The sequence below is a fragment of the Sus scrofa genome, chromosome 13 (assembly GCF_054392235.1).
Source record: "Sus scrofa isolate SSC_HxYL_T2T_F1_AM1 chromosome 13, Sscrofa_HxYL_maternal_Yorkshire_Landrace_v2.0, whole genome shotgun sequence".
Taxonomy (NCBI): Eukaryota; Metazoa; Chordata; class Mammalia; order Artiodactyla; family Suidae; genus Sus; species Sus scrofa.
The window spans coordinates 110,624,108-110,642,749 of NC_139395.1; the positions used below are offsets into that span (position 1 = coordinate 110,624,108).

An 18,642-nucleotide genomic window follows, 5' to 3' on the forward strand; every position below is an offset into this window, starting at 1 on the left:
ATTCTCTGCCTCATCTTCGATGGATTCTACTACATTTGGAAGATGTAATCTTTGTGGCCCCAGCAAAATATGCTATCATCCTGGGAAATACAAAAACATTGGATACCAGATGCTGCCACACAAATCAGAAGCCTCATCAACACTGTCTTGAATTCCTGACCTAGAGGAAGAAAAATGCATGTGAAAACAATTTGTACAATATAAAATGCTATAAAAATGCTAGTTTTTTATTATTAATATAACTTAATCCGTTTTAATGATTTTAATGGTGCCTAGTGCAGCTTTTGCCCAGAGCATTAAGACAAACAGCTTTGGTAATAAACATATCCTTGTGCAAGGGTAGGTAGCCCTTGGCAACAAGAGGGGTAATTGCTTAGAAACAGCTGCCTTCTGGTATAAAGGGAGAGCGAAAATGAACAAGGATTTGCTTCCAAATAGTTCTGAGAAAGACCTGGACACAACCTTGACAGCTTGTGAGAGGGGTTCTCAGGCTATTGGTGAAGAGTGGTCTGTCACCCAGCATGCCGTTTTGTTTAATGAAGCCAGATTTTGGAGCCTATCTGGAAAGAGATTTTCCAGGGAATCCATCTTTTCCTTTAAGTCATTTGGTATCATTTTGAAAGTCTTGGAGTAGAAACTGTGGACATGCACATTTTAGAAAACTAATACTAGTCAGATTCCACAGACAGATATCCGTCAGGGACCAGGGGTGTGCCATCCACAGGCTCACTTGTGAAGGCCTAGTCAGTTGTGGGGAACTGTGGCGTGGGGTAATGGGAGACTCTTTTGGGGTTCCTCAAGGTCAGGTAGGGTTTACACTTAACCCACAAATGTGTACTAGAAATACTTCAATGGGGATAAGGTAAAGGAAACATAACTTTTGTGTGGAAGGGTTGGTGGGACCTGGTTGACTGATGATGATGAAACTAGAGGGGTAAATTGTGTGTGTGTGTGTGTGTGTGTGTGTGTGTGTGTGTGTGTGTGTGTGTGTTTGTTGAGTGGATTGCAGTTTAATGGCCTGTGTATAGTTGTAAAACAAGGAATTTTTGTTACAGTAGCATTTTTTTTTTGGGGGGGGTCTTTTTAGGGCTGTACCCTAGGCATATGGAAGTTCCCAGCCTAGGTGTTGAATCAGAGCTGTAGCAATGCCAGATCTGAATTGCATCTGCTACCTACACTGCAGCTCATGGCAATGCCAGATTCTTAACCCATTGAGCGAGCCCAGGGTGAAACCTGCATCCTTATGGACTATAGTTGGGTTTGTTACCACTGAGCCACAACAGTAACTCCTACAGTAGCATTTTTTTGTTTGTTTGTTTATAAAAGGAATGTAGAATATTGTAGAATATGTGGGAAAATAGAAACGTATAAAGAAGAAAATTAAAATCACTCACAATCTCCCACCAAAAAGGAATTAATTAAAAGTACTGCACGAATGTCAGTCTAGGCTGGAAATGAACATGGAAGCATACAAATCATTGATTTGTTAAAGTAGTGGGAAAAGGGATTTTTATTTCTTTTTTCTTTTTTTGCTTTTTATGGCTGCATCTGCTGCATATGGATGTTCCCAGGCCAGGGGTCTAATCAGAGCTACAGCTGCTGGCCTCTACCACAGCCACAGCCACAGCAATGCCAGATCTGAGCCTGTCTGTAATCTATACCACAGCTCAAGAGATTCCAGACCCTTTACCCACTGACTGAGGCCAGGGATCAAACCCATATCCTCATGGATACTAGTCAGGCTCATTACCACTGAGCCACAATGGAAACTTTCTCTTTTTTCATTTTAGTTCAGTTTGCATTTGTTTCTTCTAGTGCTTTTAATAGAAATATGTGTATGAAAGAGAGCTATAGTGGTAAATTTTAGAAATTTGGAGTACAATTGTATATGCTAGTTTGTTATCTTTACATTAAGCATATTGAGATTTTCTGTTGTGAATATTTTTCTAAAACATTTAAATAGCTCCTTTGTTTTCTGTCATGTGAGTAGATTGTAATTGATTTTAGAAATTCCCTATTGTATACAGTTAGTTTGCTGAATTTTTACTATTTATTTATTTATTGTCTTTTTAGGGCCACATGTGCAGCACATGGAAGTTCCTGGGCTAGGGGTTGAATCAGAGCTACAGCTGCCGCCCTACACCACAACCATAGCAATGCAAGATCTGAGCCGCATCTGTGACCTACACTGCACCTCATGGGAACACCAGATCCTTAACCCACTGAGCTAAGGCCAGGAATTGTACCCAAGTCCTCATTGATCCTAGTTGGTTTCGTTATCACTGAACCATGGTGGGAACTCCTGAATTTTTTACTATTTTTAAATAAAACTTATACATCATGTTTATGTGGACTTCTATTACTTCCTTGAGATAAATACTTTGAAGTAAAACCACATGATCAAAGGACATACACATTTTCATGCTTTTGATACATATTATTGTACTGCATTCTGAAAATACAAATTTATACTCCAGGGGGATGTTTGAGAAAGGACAAAGAAGGAACTGGGCATCTATGTTGAACTGACTTGGAGAAAGAAGTGTGAAGAAATCTCTGAGAGGGACCAAGCAAGAAGGCATTGGAGGGGATTCCCAGGAAAGAACCCTGAAATGCTCAGGGATTTGTGCCTGAACCAGTGACAAAGTCAGCAGAGTGAACTGAGGGCAACACTTCACCTTGAAGAGGAGATTAAAGAAAAGGACGTAAATGAAAATATTCTCTGAACTTCTATGGGCTCTCCAAAGATTTTTCTAGGGTGGCATATTATCATCCTAGACACTAATGAGGAACTTGAGGCATAGAAATTAACTTTCCCACCATCCCACTAGTTCCAAGTGGCAGAACACAGATTCAAAATGATGCCTTCTAGTCCAAATCCCCATGGTTTTCCATTCAACTTTTTCTTTTCCTTTTCCTTTTTTTTTTTTTTTGGCTTTTTGACTTTTGGGGTGGTTCCCAGGCTAGGGGTCCAATCAGAACTGTAGCTGCTGGTCTATGCCAGAGCCACAGCAATGCCAGATCCAAGCTGCATCTGCGACCTACACCACAGTGCAAGGCAACGCTGGATCCTTAACCCACTGAGCTAGGCCTGGGATCAAACCCACGTCCTCACGGATGCTAGTTGGGTTCGCTAACCACTGAGCCACTACGGAAACTCCGCATTCAGCGTTTTCTCTACCACAAGGAAAGAGCTTGTCCTGATGTCACCTATTTTTACACTTCATGATGAAGTGGAATGGCCTCCCTCACGTTTGGGGCAAGAGCAGCTCCCATAAGACTGGCTGAAGTGAGAAGGAATGAGGCTGATGAACAAGAAAGGGACAATTTCTACAAAGTGAAAGACTGTTTTAAACTCAAAACTCACTATTATGTCATTATATATTATTGCTAAGCATAAAAGAGATTTTTTTTTTATGAGGCCTTTTTCAAAAGGATTATTCCGCTCCTAGTGCAGATCCATAAACTATAGGCGAATGTTAGGCTTTGTGATTGATTGAGGCATGACAATTAGGTAGTAAGCAGTGGCAAATTGAGTCCCCTGGGGTGGGATGCGCACATACTCACTGGAACGCTCTATTGATCTATCTCATTAAAATTTTAACACTGCTCATTGCCCCCAAACTCATTGTATTAAAATGGCTAGCAGAAAAAATGCTTGGTTCTAGGATTGCTTGCTTTTTTACAGGCCGAATTGGTCATTGAAGGCAGAGAAGAGGAAGAACAGACCTGTCAGCTGCTGGGCAAATTTGATTTGAATGGTTATGTAGATGCTAAAAACCATTTGCTTGTTATTAGAGGACTGTTTCCTGTTCACTCCAGGACCATCCCAGCTAATGAGTCTATTTTGGAGCCAGTATCAGCAAAATGTGAAGGGTAAGCCATTCTTTTTGTCTTCTTTTTACATCACTTGTAAGAGATAGGGGTGAAGGAGTGGTGGATGTGGGAGTCAAAGTCTGGAAATTTGAGCCATGATGCCAACCCTGACTCTGACACTATTTATTTGACTCAGGATAGGTACTTCCTGTTCCTATGCCTCCATCTGTCCAGGGTAGACATTCTAGGATTGCTTAGAAACAAGAAAAAAACACATGTTTTGTATGGTACAGAACATTGCTTCTCTGAAGGTGGTCTGTAGACCAGCAGCATCAGCATCACCTAAAACCTTGTTATGCATAATCTCAGGCTGCATCCTACATCTGCTGAATCAGAATCTGCATTTTGACAAGACCTCCTGATGATTAATGAACACATTAAGATTTGAGAAGCACTGATGCAGAATGGTGCAGTGTTGCAGCTTTACCGTGAATTGTTATTAGACTAAAGGCTCCTCAGGTGAAAATACACAGTGTCGGAATGCTGATTTATTTATGAGCTAGTGTTCATAGCAGGATTCTTCCTTTAGTTGGCAGGCTTCTGCCCTACTCCCCTCATCTAAAATTGTCATGTCAAGAAATGCGATCCATGATTGATAATCTAAATTTTCTAAGAATTCATTGTAAGAAAGGCAAGCATGGGTTACATTTCAGAGGGTGAAACACACTTTTGATATGAAAAGAATGCCAGAAATTAAGGGAAAATAACCATCCACAATGTTCTTATTACCATAACAAAGCAGCTCTTTCCTTTTCATTTCCCTGTATTCTTTCTCAGCCTATTATATAAAGGCAACCATAATTTTTGCATGGCTGTGACCACAGTGTGGACACAGTTTTATACTGGGCATTTTACATCATATCTTAATCACTTCCATGACGCTGCATGATAATTATAATTATAAATGCATCTTTACTGATGACACTTCCTTTCCTTTGGTCACATTTCATTCTACACAATTGAAATATCTCTAGAGGAATATATATACTGTAATATTGTTGGCAAAAGGAAAGGATTGTAATCAATCCCTACTTAACTTTTTCCTGGAACTTCTAATTCTTTTCCATTCTTACAGTGAAATAAAGGGAAGAGGGAAAGATTCGCTTTTGTTCATGGCTATATTATTTAGAGTCAGTTCCTTATTTATCCATGATATTTTCACTTATTTAATCTGATGAAAACCGGAATTTGTCGTAATATTGTACACTTATATTTCATCAGTGGTATCACTTAATTGATTATTCACCCTTCATTGGAGCTTCTGAAGGTTATCTTCCCAGCAAGGTAAAATGGAAAAGCCAATATACATATTTTTAGTAAAAATTCACCCCCTCAATTAAAAAATAGTTTGGCATTTCCACTGTGATTGACACAGTGGTAAGACATATGTCCCATTTAAAAATTCACTGTATCAGGGATATTTCAATTTCCCTCTCTAGTTCACCTGTTCTTATTTAATTTTCAGAGTGGTCTGATAGTTGCTTTATATGTTCAGTCCAGGGAACTTGAGTGTAATCAGTGGAAGAGAGAGGGTGGGGTGTGCTTACTGCATCTGAACTTCAACCTGAAGTCTAAGGATCCTTGACAGGATTGTTTCAGCATCTTTTGACTACCAGTGTTGCTACGGAGAAGTCTGATGACATTCTGATTTTTCATTTTTTGTGAATCTTGTTTCATGTAGTCCAGGGCATCTAAAAAGCAAGTTCCTTGTCCTGAATGTGATCAGTAATGTAAAGCATCATTGTGGAGATTTTGCTTGTCTCCCAGCCTGTTGACTGGAACCCAAATTTCTTTTCCTTTTGTCATACAAGGCTAAAACTTTCACAGCACTTGAATCCATCCTAAACATACCTATATGTTGGATACTAAGAACATTCCATAATTACATTTTGGATATATTTTCTTCAACATTAAAACTATATAATTCATTTTCACCAATAGCGATCAGCAGTTTCATTCTATCTGTACCCAATCCTGATGTTCTCCAAACCTCTCTCTCTCTCTCTCTCTCTTTTTTTTTTTTTTTTTTGGTCTTTTTAGGGCTACACCCATGGCATATGGAGGTCCCCAGGCTAGGGGTCCAGTCGGAGCTATAGCCGCCAGCCTGCACCAGAGACACAGCAATGTAGGATCTGAGTTGCATCTTTGACCCACACCACAGCCCATGGCAACACTGGATCCTTAACTCACTGAGCAAGGCCAGGGATTGAACCGCTGAGCCACGACGGGAAGTCCTCTAAGCAAGCCTCTTATTACTCCTCCATGTGATGCAACCCTCCCTCCTAGTAGGAGAGGCATCACAGGAGGCCCGGATGGGTGGTTTTAGGAGCAGGCTGGGCCCAATCGAATAATAATTTCATTTGGCATCATTTAACATGTACCTATAACTGACTGAGATATACAAGTTGGAGTTTGGAGAAGTTTCATTCTGAAACCCACAGTTTTAACATGATACTAGTTTTGGTTGGCCATCAGCTAAAGTGTACAGAAGAGGAAGACTTTTCTATTACTTTGAAAATATTTTTCAGATCAGAGCGAGATAGTAAAATGAAAGGAGAATCGGAATATTTTAATTACTGTTTTGATTGATCTAACAAATTTAGGATTAAGAGACATTTTCTGGGGAACTAAAGGTATACGTTGTTTACAACAGTACTGTGAGTATCATAATGGAAATCAACAAATGAAAGAAAAATCATCCCAAATCCCACTCTTTCAATAATTATCTGTACTCATTTGAATTTTTTTCCTGATGATAGTTATCCAAATGTTCACATAATTTATGTGAAGTTTTAATTATAGTGTAGAAACAACTTTGCATACAGAGTGTTTTACCTAATCATATGCATGCTGCAGTGTAATTTCTCTAATTATAGTTTCTTAATGGTGGAAAATGTTCCCATCAAGTGAATTTATTATGTATTTATTATTATTATTATTTATAATTTATCATTGCTGAGCAGGTAAATTCATTCCAATTTTTCAGTATTATAAATCTGGGAGTTCCCTGGTGGTTCAGCGGGTTAAGGATCTGGAGTTGTCACTGCTGTGGCATGGGTTTGATCTCTGGCCCAGGAATTTTTCATGCTGTGAGCATGGCCAAGAATTGGAATGAGTAGTTTGAGGAAGATTAATTCCTTCATATAAATTCTCTGGGATAGAATTATTGATTCAAAGCAGGTGAGTTCAAGCATTTTTCTAGCTCTTGAGATGTATTATGATCTCCCTTAAAAAGGATGATATTGCTATATTTATTTCAAAAATGTGTGTTCCAATTTATATGGCCGTCCATGTAAATTTAGAAGCCAACTTAGAAGTCTTAGGACAATAAAGCCCTTCATATTCAGGCTTCTGATTCTACAGTCTTTTCCCCATGACATTCCTATTCCTATCTTATTCTCTAAGTATCTTGATCTTGGAATGATAGATTCTATGGTAGTATGCCTTCAAACATACTGATTTCTCTGCTTGCATCACTTGTCCTCTGTTTTCATGTTATCCGTCAAGCCTCAGCTTGGCTGTTAGGTCCCCCAGGGCAAGCCCCCACCCCCTTTTAGCTTATGGTCCCTGCATCTACCCATATCACTGTGTTTATCATTTTGTGCATTGCTTGATTATTTTTCTGTGTCACTATCTATATATTGCAGTGCCTATTTTGTTCACTGTTGAATTTATGGTGTCTAGCACCAGTGGAACTCTGGAATTCAATAATTGCATATTGAATGAAAAGCAGTGCTCAACTAAACTGAAAAAACAGTTAAAGAGACATGGAGGAAAAACCTAATCTGCCAACAGGGCTATTTATTAGATATTTAATTCAAAAATATTTATTGAGTAGAAGACATGGAGTTAGATATTGTAACTACAGAGGACATTAAGAGAAACATTCTTGAGTTCCTTGCTTTCAAATAGGTTAAAGTTTGGTTAAAACTGGGAAGAAAGAAGAGTTGGAAACAGTGTAGTTTCTTTTCTTTTCTCTTTTTTAGTGCCATACCTGCGGCTTATGGAATTTCCCAGACTAAGGGTCAAATCAGAGCTGTGGCTGCCAGCCTACCCCACAGTCACAGCAACACAGGATCTGAGCCACATCTGCCACCTACACCACAGCCCATGGCAATGTCTGATCCCTGACCTACTGAGCGAGGCCAGGGATTGAACCCGTATCCTCATATATACTAGTTGGATTCATTTCTGCTATGCCACAATGGGAACCCCAAGTATAGTTTTTTTTTTTTAATGGAGAAGAAATTGAAAAAAATGTGTTTAAGGACATTTTGGACTACAAGAGAAATAATTTTCCTTTTTATGGCTAGTGAATGGAAAGGTGGAGCCATCTCATTCATGGTTAAATGTGAGAATGGTTGGAAAGGGAGGTTTCTCAATTAAAAAATATCTGAACATTGACAATCAAATCATGGTGGGAAAAATTATCTAATTGGAGTCATAGCATATATAGTATATATAAATTTTATGTCCTGGTTTTATGTAGTCATATCATAAGTATTTTCATATATTTGTAAAATTTTTATTATTATAATTAATGTCCAGAACAAAACAGGAGAAACCTATAGGAAGGTAAAGAGGAGGGAAAGGAGACTCAAAGTACCAGGGGATGTCTAACGAAGGTATTGAGGGGTTATTTGGTGCTCTGTGCAATGGAGAGAATCGAGACTATAAGGATATTTTTATGAAAAGAGATTATCCACAGTTTGGGGAGACTATATCATGAAAGATATATGGAGCAAGAAAATATCCAGAAAGATGCTTCCTAACCCAAACAAATCAATACTGAATATGATTCATACTTGAACCCTTTAAATTTGCAATATCTTGGAGTTCCTGTTGTGGTGCAGTGGAAATGAATCTGACTAGGAGCCATGACGTAGGTTCGATCCCTGGCCACGCTCCAGTGGGTTAAGGATCTGGTGTTGCTGTGAGCTGTGGTGTAGGTCATAGATGCGGCTCAGATCCTGCATTGCTGTGGCTGTGGTGTAGGCTGGCAGCTGTAGCTCTGACTGGACCCTAGCCTGGGAACCTCCATATGCCATGGGTATGGCCCTAAAAAGCCAAAAAAAAAAAAAAAAAGCAATATGTTTTATGAAATATTAACATGCTCAGACAAGGGAGGTGCCTGCTGATATTTTGGCAAAATGCTCTCAGCACCACCCCAGCTAAAAGCCTCTTCCCACCCCTTCAGAGAGATCCACTGACTGACTAAGGCCTTACAAACGCTGTTTCCTTTTCAGCTTCAACTTCCGGGGATTCCGCTGGTTGAAAACCATGATCCATACCATCAAGGAGATTAATGAAAGGAAGGATATTTTGCCCAACATCACTCTGGGCTATCAAATCTTTGATATCTCTTTCACTATCTCCAAATCTGTGGAAGCAGCTTTGGTTATTCCTTACAGGGCAGGAAGAAAACAAGCCCAATTTTAGAAACAGTACCAGAGCAATGCTGGCAGGAATTGTTGGAGCAGGCGGGTCATCTTTGTTGGTTGCTGCTTCAAGAGTTCTAGGGTTGTACTATTTACCTTAGGTATTTCAGAATATTGTGCTGGGTACTAACTTATAAAGAAACACAATCTGCGTTTGTAGAAATTGCAGCAAAGAGTAAGGTGCTCAGGTGAGGCTGGGATAAGTTGCAGAGACAGTCAGGATGGTGGTGAGGCTGATTCCCCTTATCCCTCTGTTCAGTCTGGCTTGAGCAAGTGTGACTGGTGATTTCAGACTCTTCTACATCCCTTAGGATCCTGCCTTAATTTTTAGCTTGAGGTTGTGACCCAGAGATTTGTATGTTGACGTCCCACCAGGCAGTACACTCTGAAGCACTCGGTGAAGCACAGAGTAGTAGATCATCAAAAAATACTTGTTGGTTGATTGATAGATAGGTATAAGGAACTCACTTTGTTTCTTGCCTGTATTACTAGCTATTAATCCTGACTCTTTTGGTTCGTACACTAACTGAAATGAGCTTGGGAATTTCGTAGGAGTATTGGAATGCTAACCTACAGATTATTTTAAAATCAAGGACAATCACACATTACAACCTAAGAATAGATGATATTAGGAATAATGGATTATTAGAAAAGTGTAAATAAAGCTGTATTCCAGGGATGGTTCACAAAAGTATAAATAGTCAGGACTTATTAATGTGACTGATGATTTAGCTTATTTGTGTTACTGAAGTAATGGAAGAAGTTGAAATAATTGTAAAAAGTAGCATTTCCACAGTGTCTTATAAACTGCAAGTACAAATGTAGGGGGAACAGGGTAACACTAAGAACAGAACCAAGAGGAGGGATTAGGTGACACAGCTGACATCTTCAGCGTGAGCTTCATTCAGCTCAGATAAACTGCTGCTGCTGTGAGCTCTGCCTTCCACCAAATACTGACTGTGGTCCAGGTACCTGCTAGAAACCTCTAGAGAGATCTTCTTATTTAAATCCTGTAGTAAATCTGCAAAAACAGTAAAATAAACCTCATACACAGTAGACACTTTCACATTTGATGTCTCATTTAATATGCTGGGCAACCTTAAAATGTAGATATCATAACCCTGATTTCATTCATGGGGACACTGAGGTTCAAAAACTTAACTGACTTGTCCATGGTCTTACATTGCTTATGTAGCTGGATTTAGAAATTAGGTGTCTCTGCTTCCTAAATAGATTTTTCCTACCTATGGCTTCCATGGTGCTTGTGAGATTCCACGGAAGAATGTAAACTTTAGCCAATGGAGTAAGAATAGGAAAAACAATCTGTCACTTATGAAGAATTGACAATCATAGAGCTATGTAATTATAATACAGGAGGTCTCACTGGAGGTGATGCAGTAATAACATGGGCTGGGATAGAGAATCTTCTTAATTGCAGAATCACTGAGGTTGAGAGTAAAGTATAATGGAAATGTATGTAAGATTGTCAGAAATTCATGATACCAGTCACTCTGCTTTCATTCTTGAGTTCTCACTAATGGAAAATATACACAGGGACCACTGGTAAAAGGAGAAAAATACCTCTTCATTTATCTAGGCAAGTGCCTATAAAATGAGGGCTTCTGGTAACTTTGTTGGAGAATAAGACTTAAACCTGAGGTTGAAATTGAGCTTCCTACCATCTTTCTCAGTCTAAGTCTTGGGACTCAAATACCCAGAAGTCTAAGCAGAGAGAAACAAGGAAAGAGAAGAGGAGAAAAAGAGGGAAAGTGGTGAGAGAGAGAGAACAAACAAACTGGGCTTGCAAAATAGATTGTGACTCTACTTTCTTCATCATCTGTATGGATGAGTTCTGAGAAAGAGCCTGAATGGCCTGAATCATATACCTAGTCTCAAGAAAAGATAGATGAGAGGACTGATGACCTCCCTTTCAGTGCTGTGACCTGGAGGATGAAAAGTGGTGCATTGAATGCCATCATCTTAAAATTAATTTTTCCAATTCCCTTGGAGTGGGGTGGGAAAATGGTGGATGGGGGCCCCAAAGTACTCCCTCTACTAGTCCCCACCTACCGAGTAGGGAAAGGAGTAGAAGTCCTTTTGTCTATGGAAGGGAGTGAGAATGAAGGGAGAACTGTTAAGTTCCTTCCTTATCCAGTAAAAATGCTCAGAGGTTGTATAATTTAAGATTTGGCTATTGCTTTCCAGTAACTGCATGAATATTTTCAATTATAGGCGGGCTATGCCTCTACCTGCTCAATTCTTAGTGACAAGTACCAATTTCCATCTTATCTTCGCACAGTAGCCAGTAATAAGATCCAGTCAGAGGCCGTGGTACAACTTATCCAACATTTTGGTTGGGTCTGGATAGGTACCATAGCAGCTGATGATGATTATGGAAAATATGGAGTAAAAAATTTTAAGGAAAAAATTGAGAGTGTCAATCTCTGTGTTGCGTTCTCCAAAACTGTTCCCAAAGTCTATTCTAATGGAAAATGCAAAAAGCTATCTATGCTATAAAGAACTCTACTGCCAGAGTCATTGTGCTTTATGCATCTGATATTGACCTAACTCCTTTTGTTCTGGACATGGTTTACCATAACATAACTGACAGAACATGGATAGCGAGTGAAGCCTGGATCACCTCAGCCCTCATTGCAAAACCTGAGTATTTCCCGTATTTTGGTGGAAGCATTGGATTTGTGATACCAAGAGCTGACATACCAGGAATAAAAGAATTTCTTTATGATGTACATCCTGGCAAGGATCCAAATGATGTCCTGACCATTGAATTTTGGCAAACTGCCTTTAACTGTACTTGGCCCAATAGTAGTGTTCCATACAACACTGACCATAGAGTGAATATGACTGGTAAAGAGGACAGATTATTGCCATGTCTGACAAATTCTGTACTGGAGAGAAGAAGTTGGAGGATCTTAAAAATAATACCTATCTGGATGTGTCTCAGCTAGGAATTACAAACAATGTCAAACAAGCCATGTATTCTATGGCAATTGCCCTGGATCGTCTGAGTAGATGTGAAGAAGGAAATGGACCATATATACCTGGAAACACTTGTGCATATATACCTGATTTTGAGCCCTGGCAGATAAGTTGTTGTTTATTTCAATTCACGATATAGTTTGACATGAAAAGCATTCATAGTATTAAAACCACTGATCCGCTTTTGTACTTAATAGACATGATTTTGTTACATGCCCACTTGAAAGAATGGCTTGCTTGTGTTCCCAACTGGGCATTTTAGAATTTCCATTCATTAACAGAGTTAATTGGTTTGTTGTGAATGATAGAAAACCCAAAAAACAGTGCCTTAAACAAGATAGGTTTTTTTCCATTCACATAAAGGAAGTTTAGAGATTAGCATTCTGGGACTTAAGAGTGGCTTAGGGATCGAGGTTCCTTCCACCTTGTCATCTCACTATTCTGAATCTGTGCCTTCACCTCATAATCCCATATGGCTACTTGGGCTTCAATCAGCATGTCCACACTCTAACCAGCAGGAAGGAGAAAGGGCAAGGATCTGCATATTTCTCCATTTAAGGACCTTTCCTACAAATGACTTTTACTTCTTACACCCCATTAGCCAGAATCTAGTAGCTTCAAGGGAAACTGGAACATATAGTCTTTGTGCAGTGTCAAAGGAGCCATGCTAGGTGTGAAGGCCAGGAGGTGAATTGGACCATCTTCAAGCTTGTCTCTCACATCTCCTGTCTCAGGTCTGACATCCCAGCTATTCATGTTGCAACACAGAAACCCTAATGGTCTCATCAAGATGCACACCTAATCAGAGTGTGCTTCTCTGCTTACACCCCTCAGTACCTCCTCTCTTACTATACAGGATAAAGCATGAGCATCTCTGATGTTATTGCTCTGTCCATGACCCTCACCACTTCATTCTCCAAACATCAAATTGCTTGTTACTTCCAATGGAAACTGCAGTGACTAGAACCACTTCATCTTCATTCTTATTTTCTTTTTTCCTTTTTTTGTCTTTTTAGGGCCACACCCATGGCATATGGAGGTTCCCAGGCTAGGGCTTGAATCAGAGCTGTAGCCAATGGCCCACACCACAGCCTCAGCAATGTCAGATCCAAACCACATCTGCAACCTGCACCACAGGGCTCATGGCAACACAGGATCCTTAACCCACTGAGCGAGGCCAGGGATTGAACCTGTATCCTCATGGATGCTACTCAGATTAGTTTCCGCTGAGCCACGATGGGAACTCCCATTCTTATTTTCAGATTGATTTCACATTGCATTTAGTTTGTGTTCTTTAGCCTCCACTAATCTGTGGCAGTTCCTCATCCCTTCCTTGTTTTTCATGAACTTAATACTTCTTATAGATACCGTCCAGCTATTTATGAAATGTTTTTCAATTTGTGTTTGTCCAATTTCCTTCATTATGATTACATTGAGGTTATGTATTTTTGGCAAGAGTACCATAAAAGTCATGTGTATCCTATCCACCTCATATTATGAGGTGTATGACATCACTATGTCTCATTAATGGTGACATTAATTTTGATTACTTTGTGACAGCGATGTCACCATGTTTTTACATTATAAATTTACTATGTTTCTCTTTGTAATTAATAATTATCTTGTGGGGCAATATTTTGAGGCTATGAAAATATTCTGTTTTTTATAATGCTTTGGTCCACAAATTTTGGCATCTATTGATGATTATTCTTGCCTGAAATAACTATTACTGAGTTATTTTTAAAAATGGTGATTTTGGAGTTCCCGTCGTGGCGCAGTGGTTAACGAATCCGACTAAGAACCATGAGGTTGCGGGTTCGGTCCCTGCCCTTGCTCAGTGGGTTAACGATCCGGCGTTGCCGTGAGCTGTAGTGTAGGTTGCAGACGCGGCGCGGATCAAGCGTTGCTGTGGCTCTGGCGTAGGCCGGTGGCTACAGCTCCGATTAGACCCCTAGCCTGGGAACCTCCATATGCCGCAGAAGCGGCCCAAAGAAATAGCAAAAAAAAAAAAAAAATAAATAAATAAATAAATAAAAATGGTGATTTTTCTCCTACATTTATCAACTGGAATTATGTTTTCCCTCACAAATTTATTTATATCAATATGGACTCATTGTTTATATTCTATGAGTATAATAATTCATACTTATTTACTATGTATTTTGTTGCTCAAAAATACCCAGGTTTGACCGCTGGCGAGCCACTTTGAGTTGTCTTCTGTTTCCTTTTGATACATCACAGTAATTTCTGATTATTTTTTGTACCCCAAGATATTCCAGGCTCATCTTGTATTTCTCTGCCCCATTTTTTTTTTAGGGCTGCATATGGACATTCCCAGGCTAGGGGTTGAATCAGAGCTGTAGCTGCCGGCGTACACCACAGCCACGGCAACAAGGGATCCAAGCCACGTCTGTGAACTACACCACAGTTCACCGCCACGCTGAATCCTTAACCCACCGATTGAGGCCAGGGATCGAACCTATATCTTTATGGATGCCAGTCAGATTCGTTTCTGCTGAGCCATGATGGGAACTCCTCTTTGCCCCAGTCTTGTAATCAGCCATTTCTTCAAAGAGACCTATTTCCATTTATTGGAGAATGGACTTTAGAAAGCTAGATCTGAGTACTAAGCTGTTTATTGCTGGTGGGGAAATTGTGGTAAACTCAAAATAAGAAATGAAATTATGCTCTAGATGAGTTCTTTCATTTTAATAGAAATCATCTGAGAACTTCTTTTAAAATTACCTTTCATATGGTAAACAGAAACCTTCTGATTCATTATTTGAAGATTTCAATATTATAATTTAAATTTGCTCAGAAAGCAATAAATATGTGTTAGGATTACATAGAAGAATATTTAGGGAGGGTCAAGGGGCCACATAGTGTCAGGGTGAATGTTGATGGTTTAGTCCAAAAGAATTTATGTTCCTTCACAAATTCCCTGAATGATGTAAAACTGTGACAAGCAAGGCCTCTGAGCAGAGAGAGTTCATAGGTACATGAGTGCTTCACGAATGTATCAAAGTAAAAAAATTGTGATTTATTTAAAACCAAAATGATAATGCACTTCATACTCATTTTTCTCAGCTTATCCTATTAGCAGACTTGGTTAGAATATATAGATTTGTAAAACCCTTTTACTTTTGCAGTTTATTTGGACATTTCTAAATTCCTTTGCATGCCTGGAGGTAGGGAACTGTGTCCTGCCATCCAATAATGATAAACAGATGGAATTATGGAAAAGTTGTAAGGTGGCAGCCTCTGAAAATTTCCTTGCTTGACTCTTGAAGACTGGAAAAGAAAAATGTGCCTCTCTCTAATGGACTTGGCACTTAAAGTCACCCTATTGTGAACACTGATGATTTCATGTTGATTGAGATCAGATAGAGAAAAAGAAGGAGAGGAAGAGAGAAAAGGGAATGTGACCTGGAGTAGCCCTAATGGTGGATGGTGATTATCGTAATACTTACCTGGGTATACTAACTTACTAAAAGCTTTCAGCTTATTCCCTATGAAGAGGTAGGGCAAAAATGATTTCCCTTCTTTTACAGACCAGGAAACTGATGCTTAATTGGGATATAGGACTTGCCCGAGGTTATGTCATTTGACAGAACCAAAATATGACACCAAACCATCAGATGCCATAATTCAGGCTCTTTCTGCTATACTGTACGGCCTCTCTGGTTTGTAGAGAGTTAGGAATTGGACTGGGCTCCCTGGTTGGGAAACATAAATCCAGCATGAGGTGCTGACAAAGACCAAGGGCACAGGATATATCTCAGTGTAGACTGGTTACCTTCATGCTAAAGGACAAGTGCTTCTACCCCAGCTACGGTTGACCGAGTGAAGCAAGAGTATGAGAAGTATTATTTTGTTGGAGGATTCCTGTTGATGTCTATGACATCATTCTTTGGGTGTAGAATCAGCCTCATTCACTTTCATTGTCCTGGCCGTGACCTCACATATTATTCCCCTGGCTTAGATTTTTCTGTCTCATATATAACTCATGGAATGATTGGCCAATGGGGACCTGCCATGATGCATAGAGAACTCTACCCAATATTCTGTGATAATCTATGTGGGAAAAGAATCTGAAAGAGAATGGATATGTAAAACTGAATCACTTTGCTATACAGCAGAAATTACCACAACATTGTAAATCAACTCTACTTCAATAAAACTTAAATAATAATTAAAAAAAAAGAATCTCCCTGTCCCCAGTATTTGTCAGGCAAATCGCTTCTATTTTAAAACCTAGCTCAGCATGCCCACTTCCTGCAGAAACCTCTACCATTTTTCCTGAGGCAATTAGTTAGCCACTCCCTCACCTATGCCCTCTCAACACTCCACAACAGCAACATAGAGTACATTGAATTTACTATTAGTATCTGTTTATTTGTAGCCCTTCTAATGGACTGTTCAACTTTTAAGGGCAAGGGATGGATCTTGCTGATCTTCCTTTCATACAGGGAAGGGAATGGTGATAGTAGTATAGACTCATTTCTACAAGCAAAGAAATCTAAGAGAGAATATCCTCTTTTTCCTGAGCAGGTAGATACTAGGACAGGCCACCATACCTGTCCAGTAGAAATTTACAAGCCACACGGGTAATTTAAAATTTTCCAGTAACCATATTAAGAAATAAAATGGAACAGATGAAATTAAATTTAACGTATTTTATTTAACACCAAAATAATATGGGGTCATAATCATGATAACATTACATAAAAATAATTACATGAAATTATTAATGAAAGAGTTTGCATGTTTTTGAATTAACTTTTTGCAGCCCACTGTCTACTAGACACTTACAGCCCATGTCAATTTGGTCAGCCACTTTTCAAATTTCAATTGTCACATGTGACTAGAAGTTATTGTATTAGACAGCAAAAAAATAGAGGTAAAGAAAAAAATTCAGTTCCATGAATAAGATGAGTTTTGTTAGTATTTTCTTTATAAACCCTCTTTTCTAGGCAATCAAAGTTTTATACATTTTTTTCCTCCGATGTTTTTTTTCCCTTGTTTTCTAGTTAATGTACTATTTGAAGACACTTAAGTTTACAACGCATAATGGCATGAGAATAGAAATCGGTGATAATGGAGATGTGGCTGGATACTATGATATTCTTAATTGGCAATTAGATGATAATGGAGAGATTGCCTTTATGAAGGTTGGAGAATATATATTCACAAACTCTAAATTTGAACTCGTGATGATTAAGAATGCGACAATATTTTGGAACACTGAATCATCAGAAGTTAGTTACTTTGACATTTTATATATAGAGAGACTTGCACTTCTATACTGTTTCAGGTGCTATGGAGTATCAGAAACCTAGAGTTGGCTATTCCAAGTTAATTTTCCCAAATAAAATATGTATCTTTTATATAGAGAGATTCAGATATTTTTATTTTATTTTATTGTAATTTCTTTTTTTAGGGCTGCACCCACGGAATCTGGAGGTTTCCAGGCTAGGGGTAGAATTGGAGCTGTAGCTGCAGGCCTACACCACAGCTACAGCAACGAGGGATCTCAGCCACGACTGCAACCTACACCATAGCTCACAGCAACACTGAATCCTAACCCACTGAGTGAGACCAGGGATCAAAACTACGTCCTCATGGATGATAGTCAGATTCATTTCTGCTGAGCCACGGTGGGAACTCCGAGATCTTTTATTTTTGGAACATTTTCTTGGATTATATTTTTTGTTTAGTTTTTTTTTTTTTTTTTTTTTTTTAGGGTCATACCCACAGCATGTGGAAATTTTGAGGCTAGGGGTAGAATTAGAGCTGCAGCTCCTGGCCTATACCACAGCCACAGCAATGCAGGATCTGAGCTGCATCTGCAACCTAACCACAGCTTGCAGTAACGCTGTATCCTTAGCCCACTAAATGAGGTCAGGGACTGAACGTGCATCCTCATGAATGCTAATGGGTTTGTAACCCACTGAGCCACAACAGGAACTCCTTGAATTGTAGTTTTCTGTGATTTTATTTTCCTTCTTCAAGTATTCTAATCAAAATATTTGACGTCTTTATCTCTCTTCTATTTTATTCACTTCCTTCTTACCTTTTTAATTTAATCTCATCCTTATTCTCTCTTGTTTTCTTGCCTTTATTCAATGACCCTTACTAACTCTTCATTCAAATATATTCTTTTCTGAACACTTTGACATTTATCTTAATTTTTGAAAAGGCTCTATCTTTTCTTCAGTTTCTTTGCTGAGTAAAATGAACTTTTTTCATATCTTCCAGTCATATCCATTTATATTTTTAATTTTAAAATATCTGATTTGAGATATTTAAAGTAGTCTGCTTACTCTGT

At 38.9% G+C, this 18,642-nt stretch overlaps 1 protein-coding gene across 5 annotated transcripts in view; it reads left to right on the top strand.

Moving 5' to 3' along the window:
- Positions 1-18,642, top strand: part of LOC110256324 (uncharacterized) — a 146,533-nt gene that overhangs the window by 44,859 nt on the left and 83,032 nt on the right. For 3 of the 5 annotated variants that reach the window (XR_014824228.1, XM_084990090.1, XM_084990091.1), the window contains one exon: positions 3,689-3,876. The exons of 1 other annotated variant lie outside the window; for it this stretch is intronic. The gene's annotated coding sequence lies outside the window, so the exon portion shown is untranslated. Of the gene's footprint in view, positions 1-2,477; positions 2,706-3,688; positions 3,877-18,642 lie in introns of all 5 variants that reach the window. One more of the 5 variants, XM_084990089.1, reaches the window with a different exon arrangement.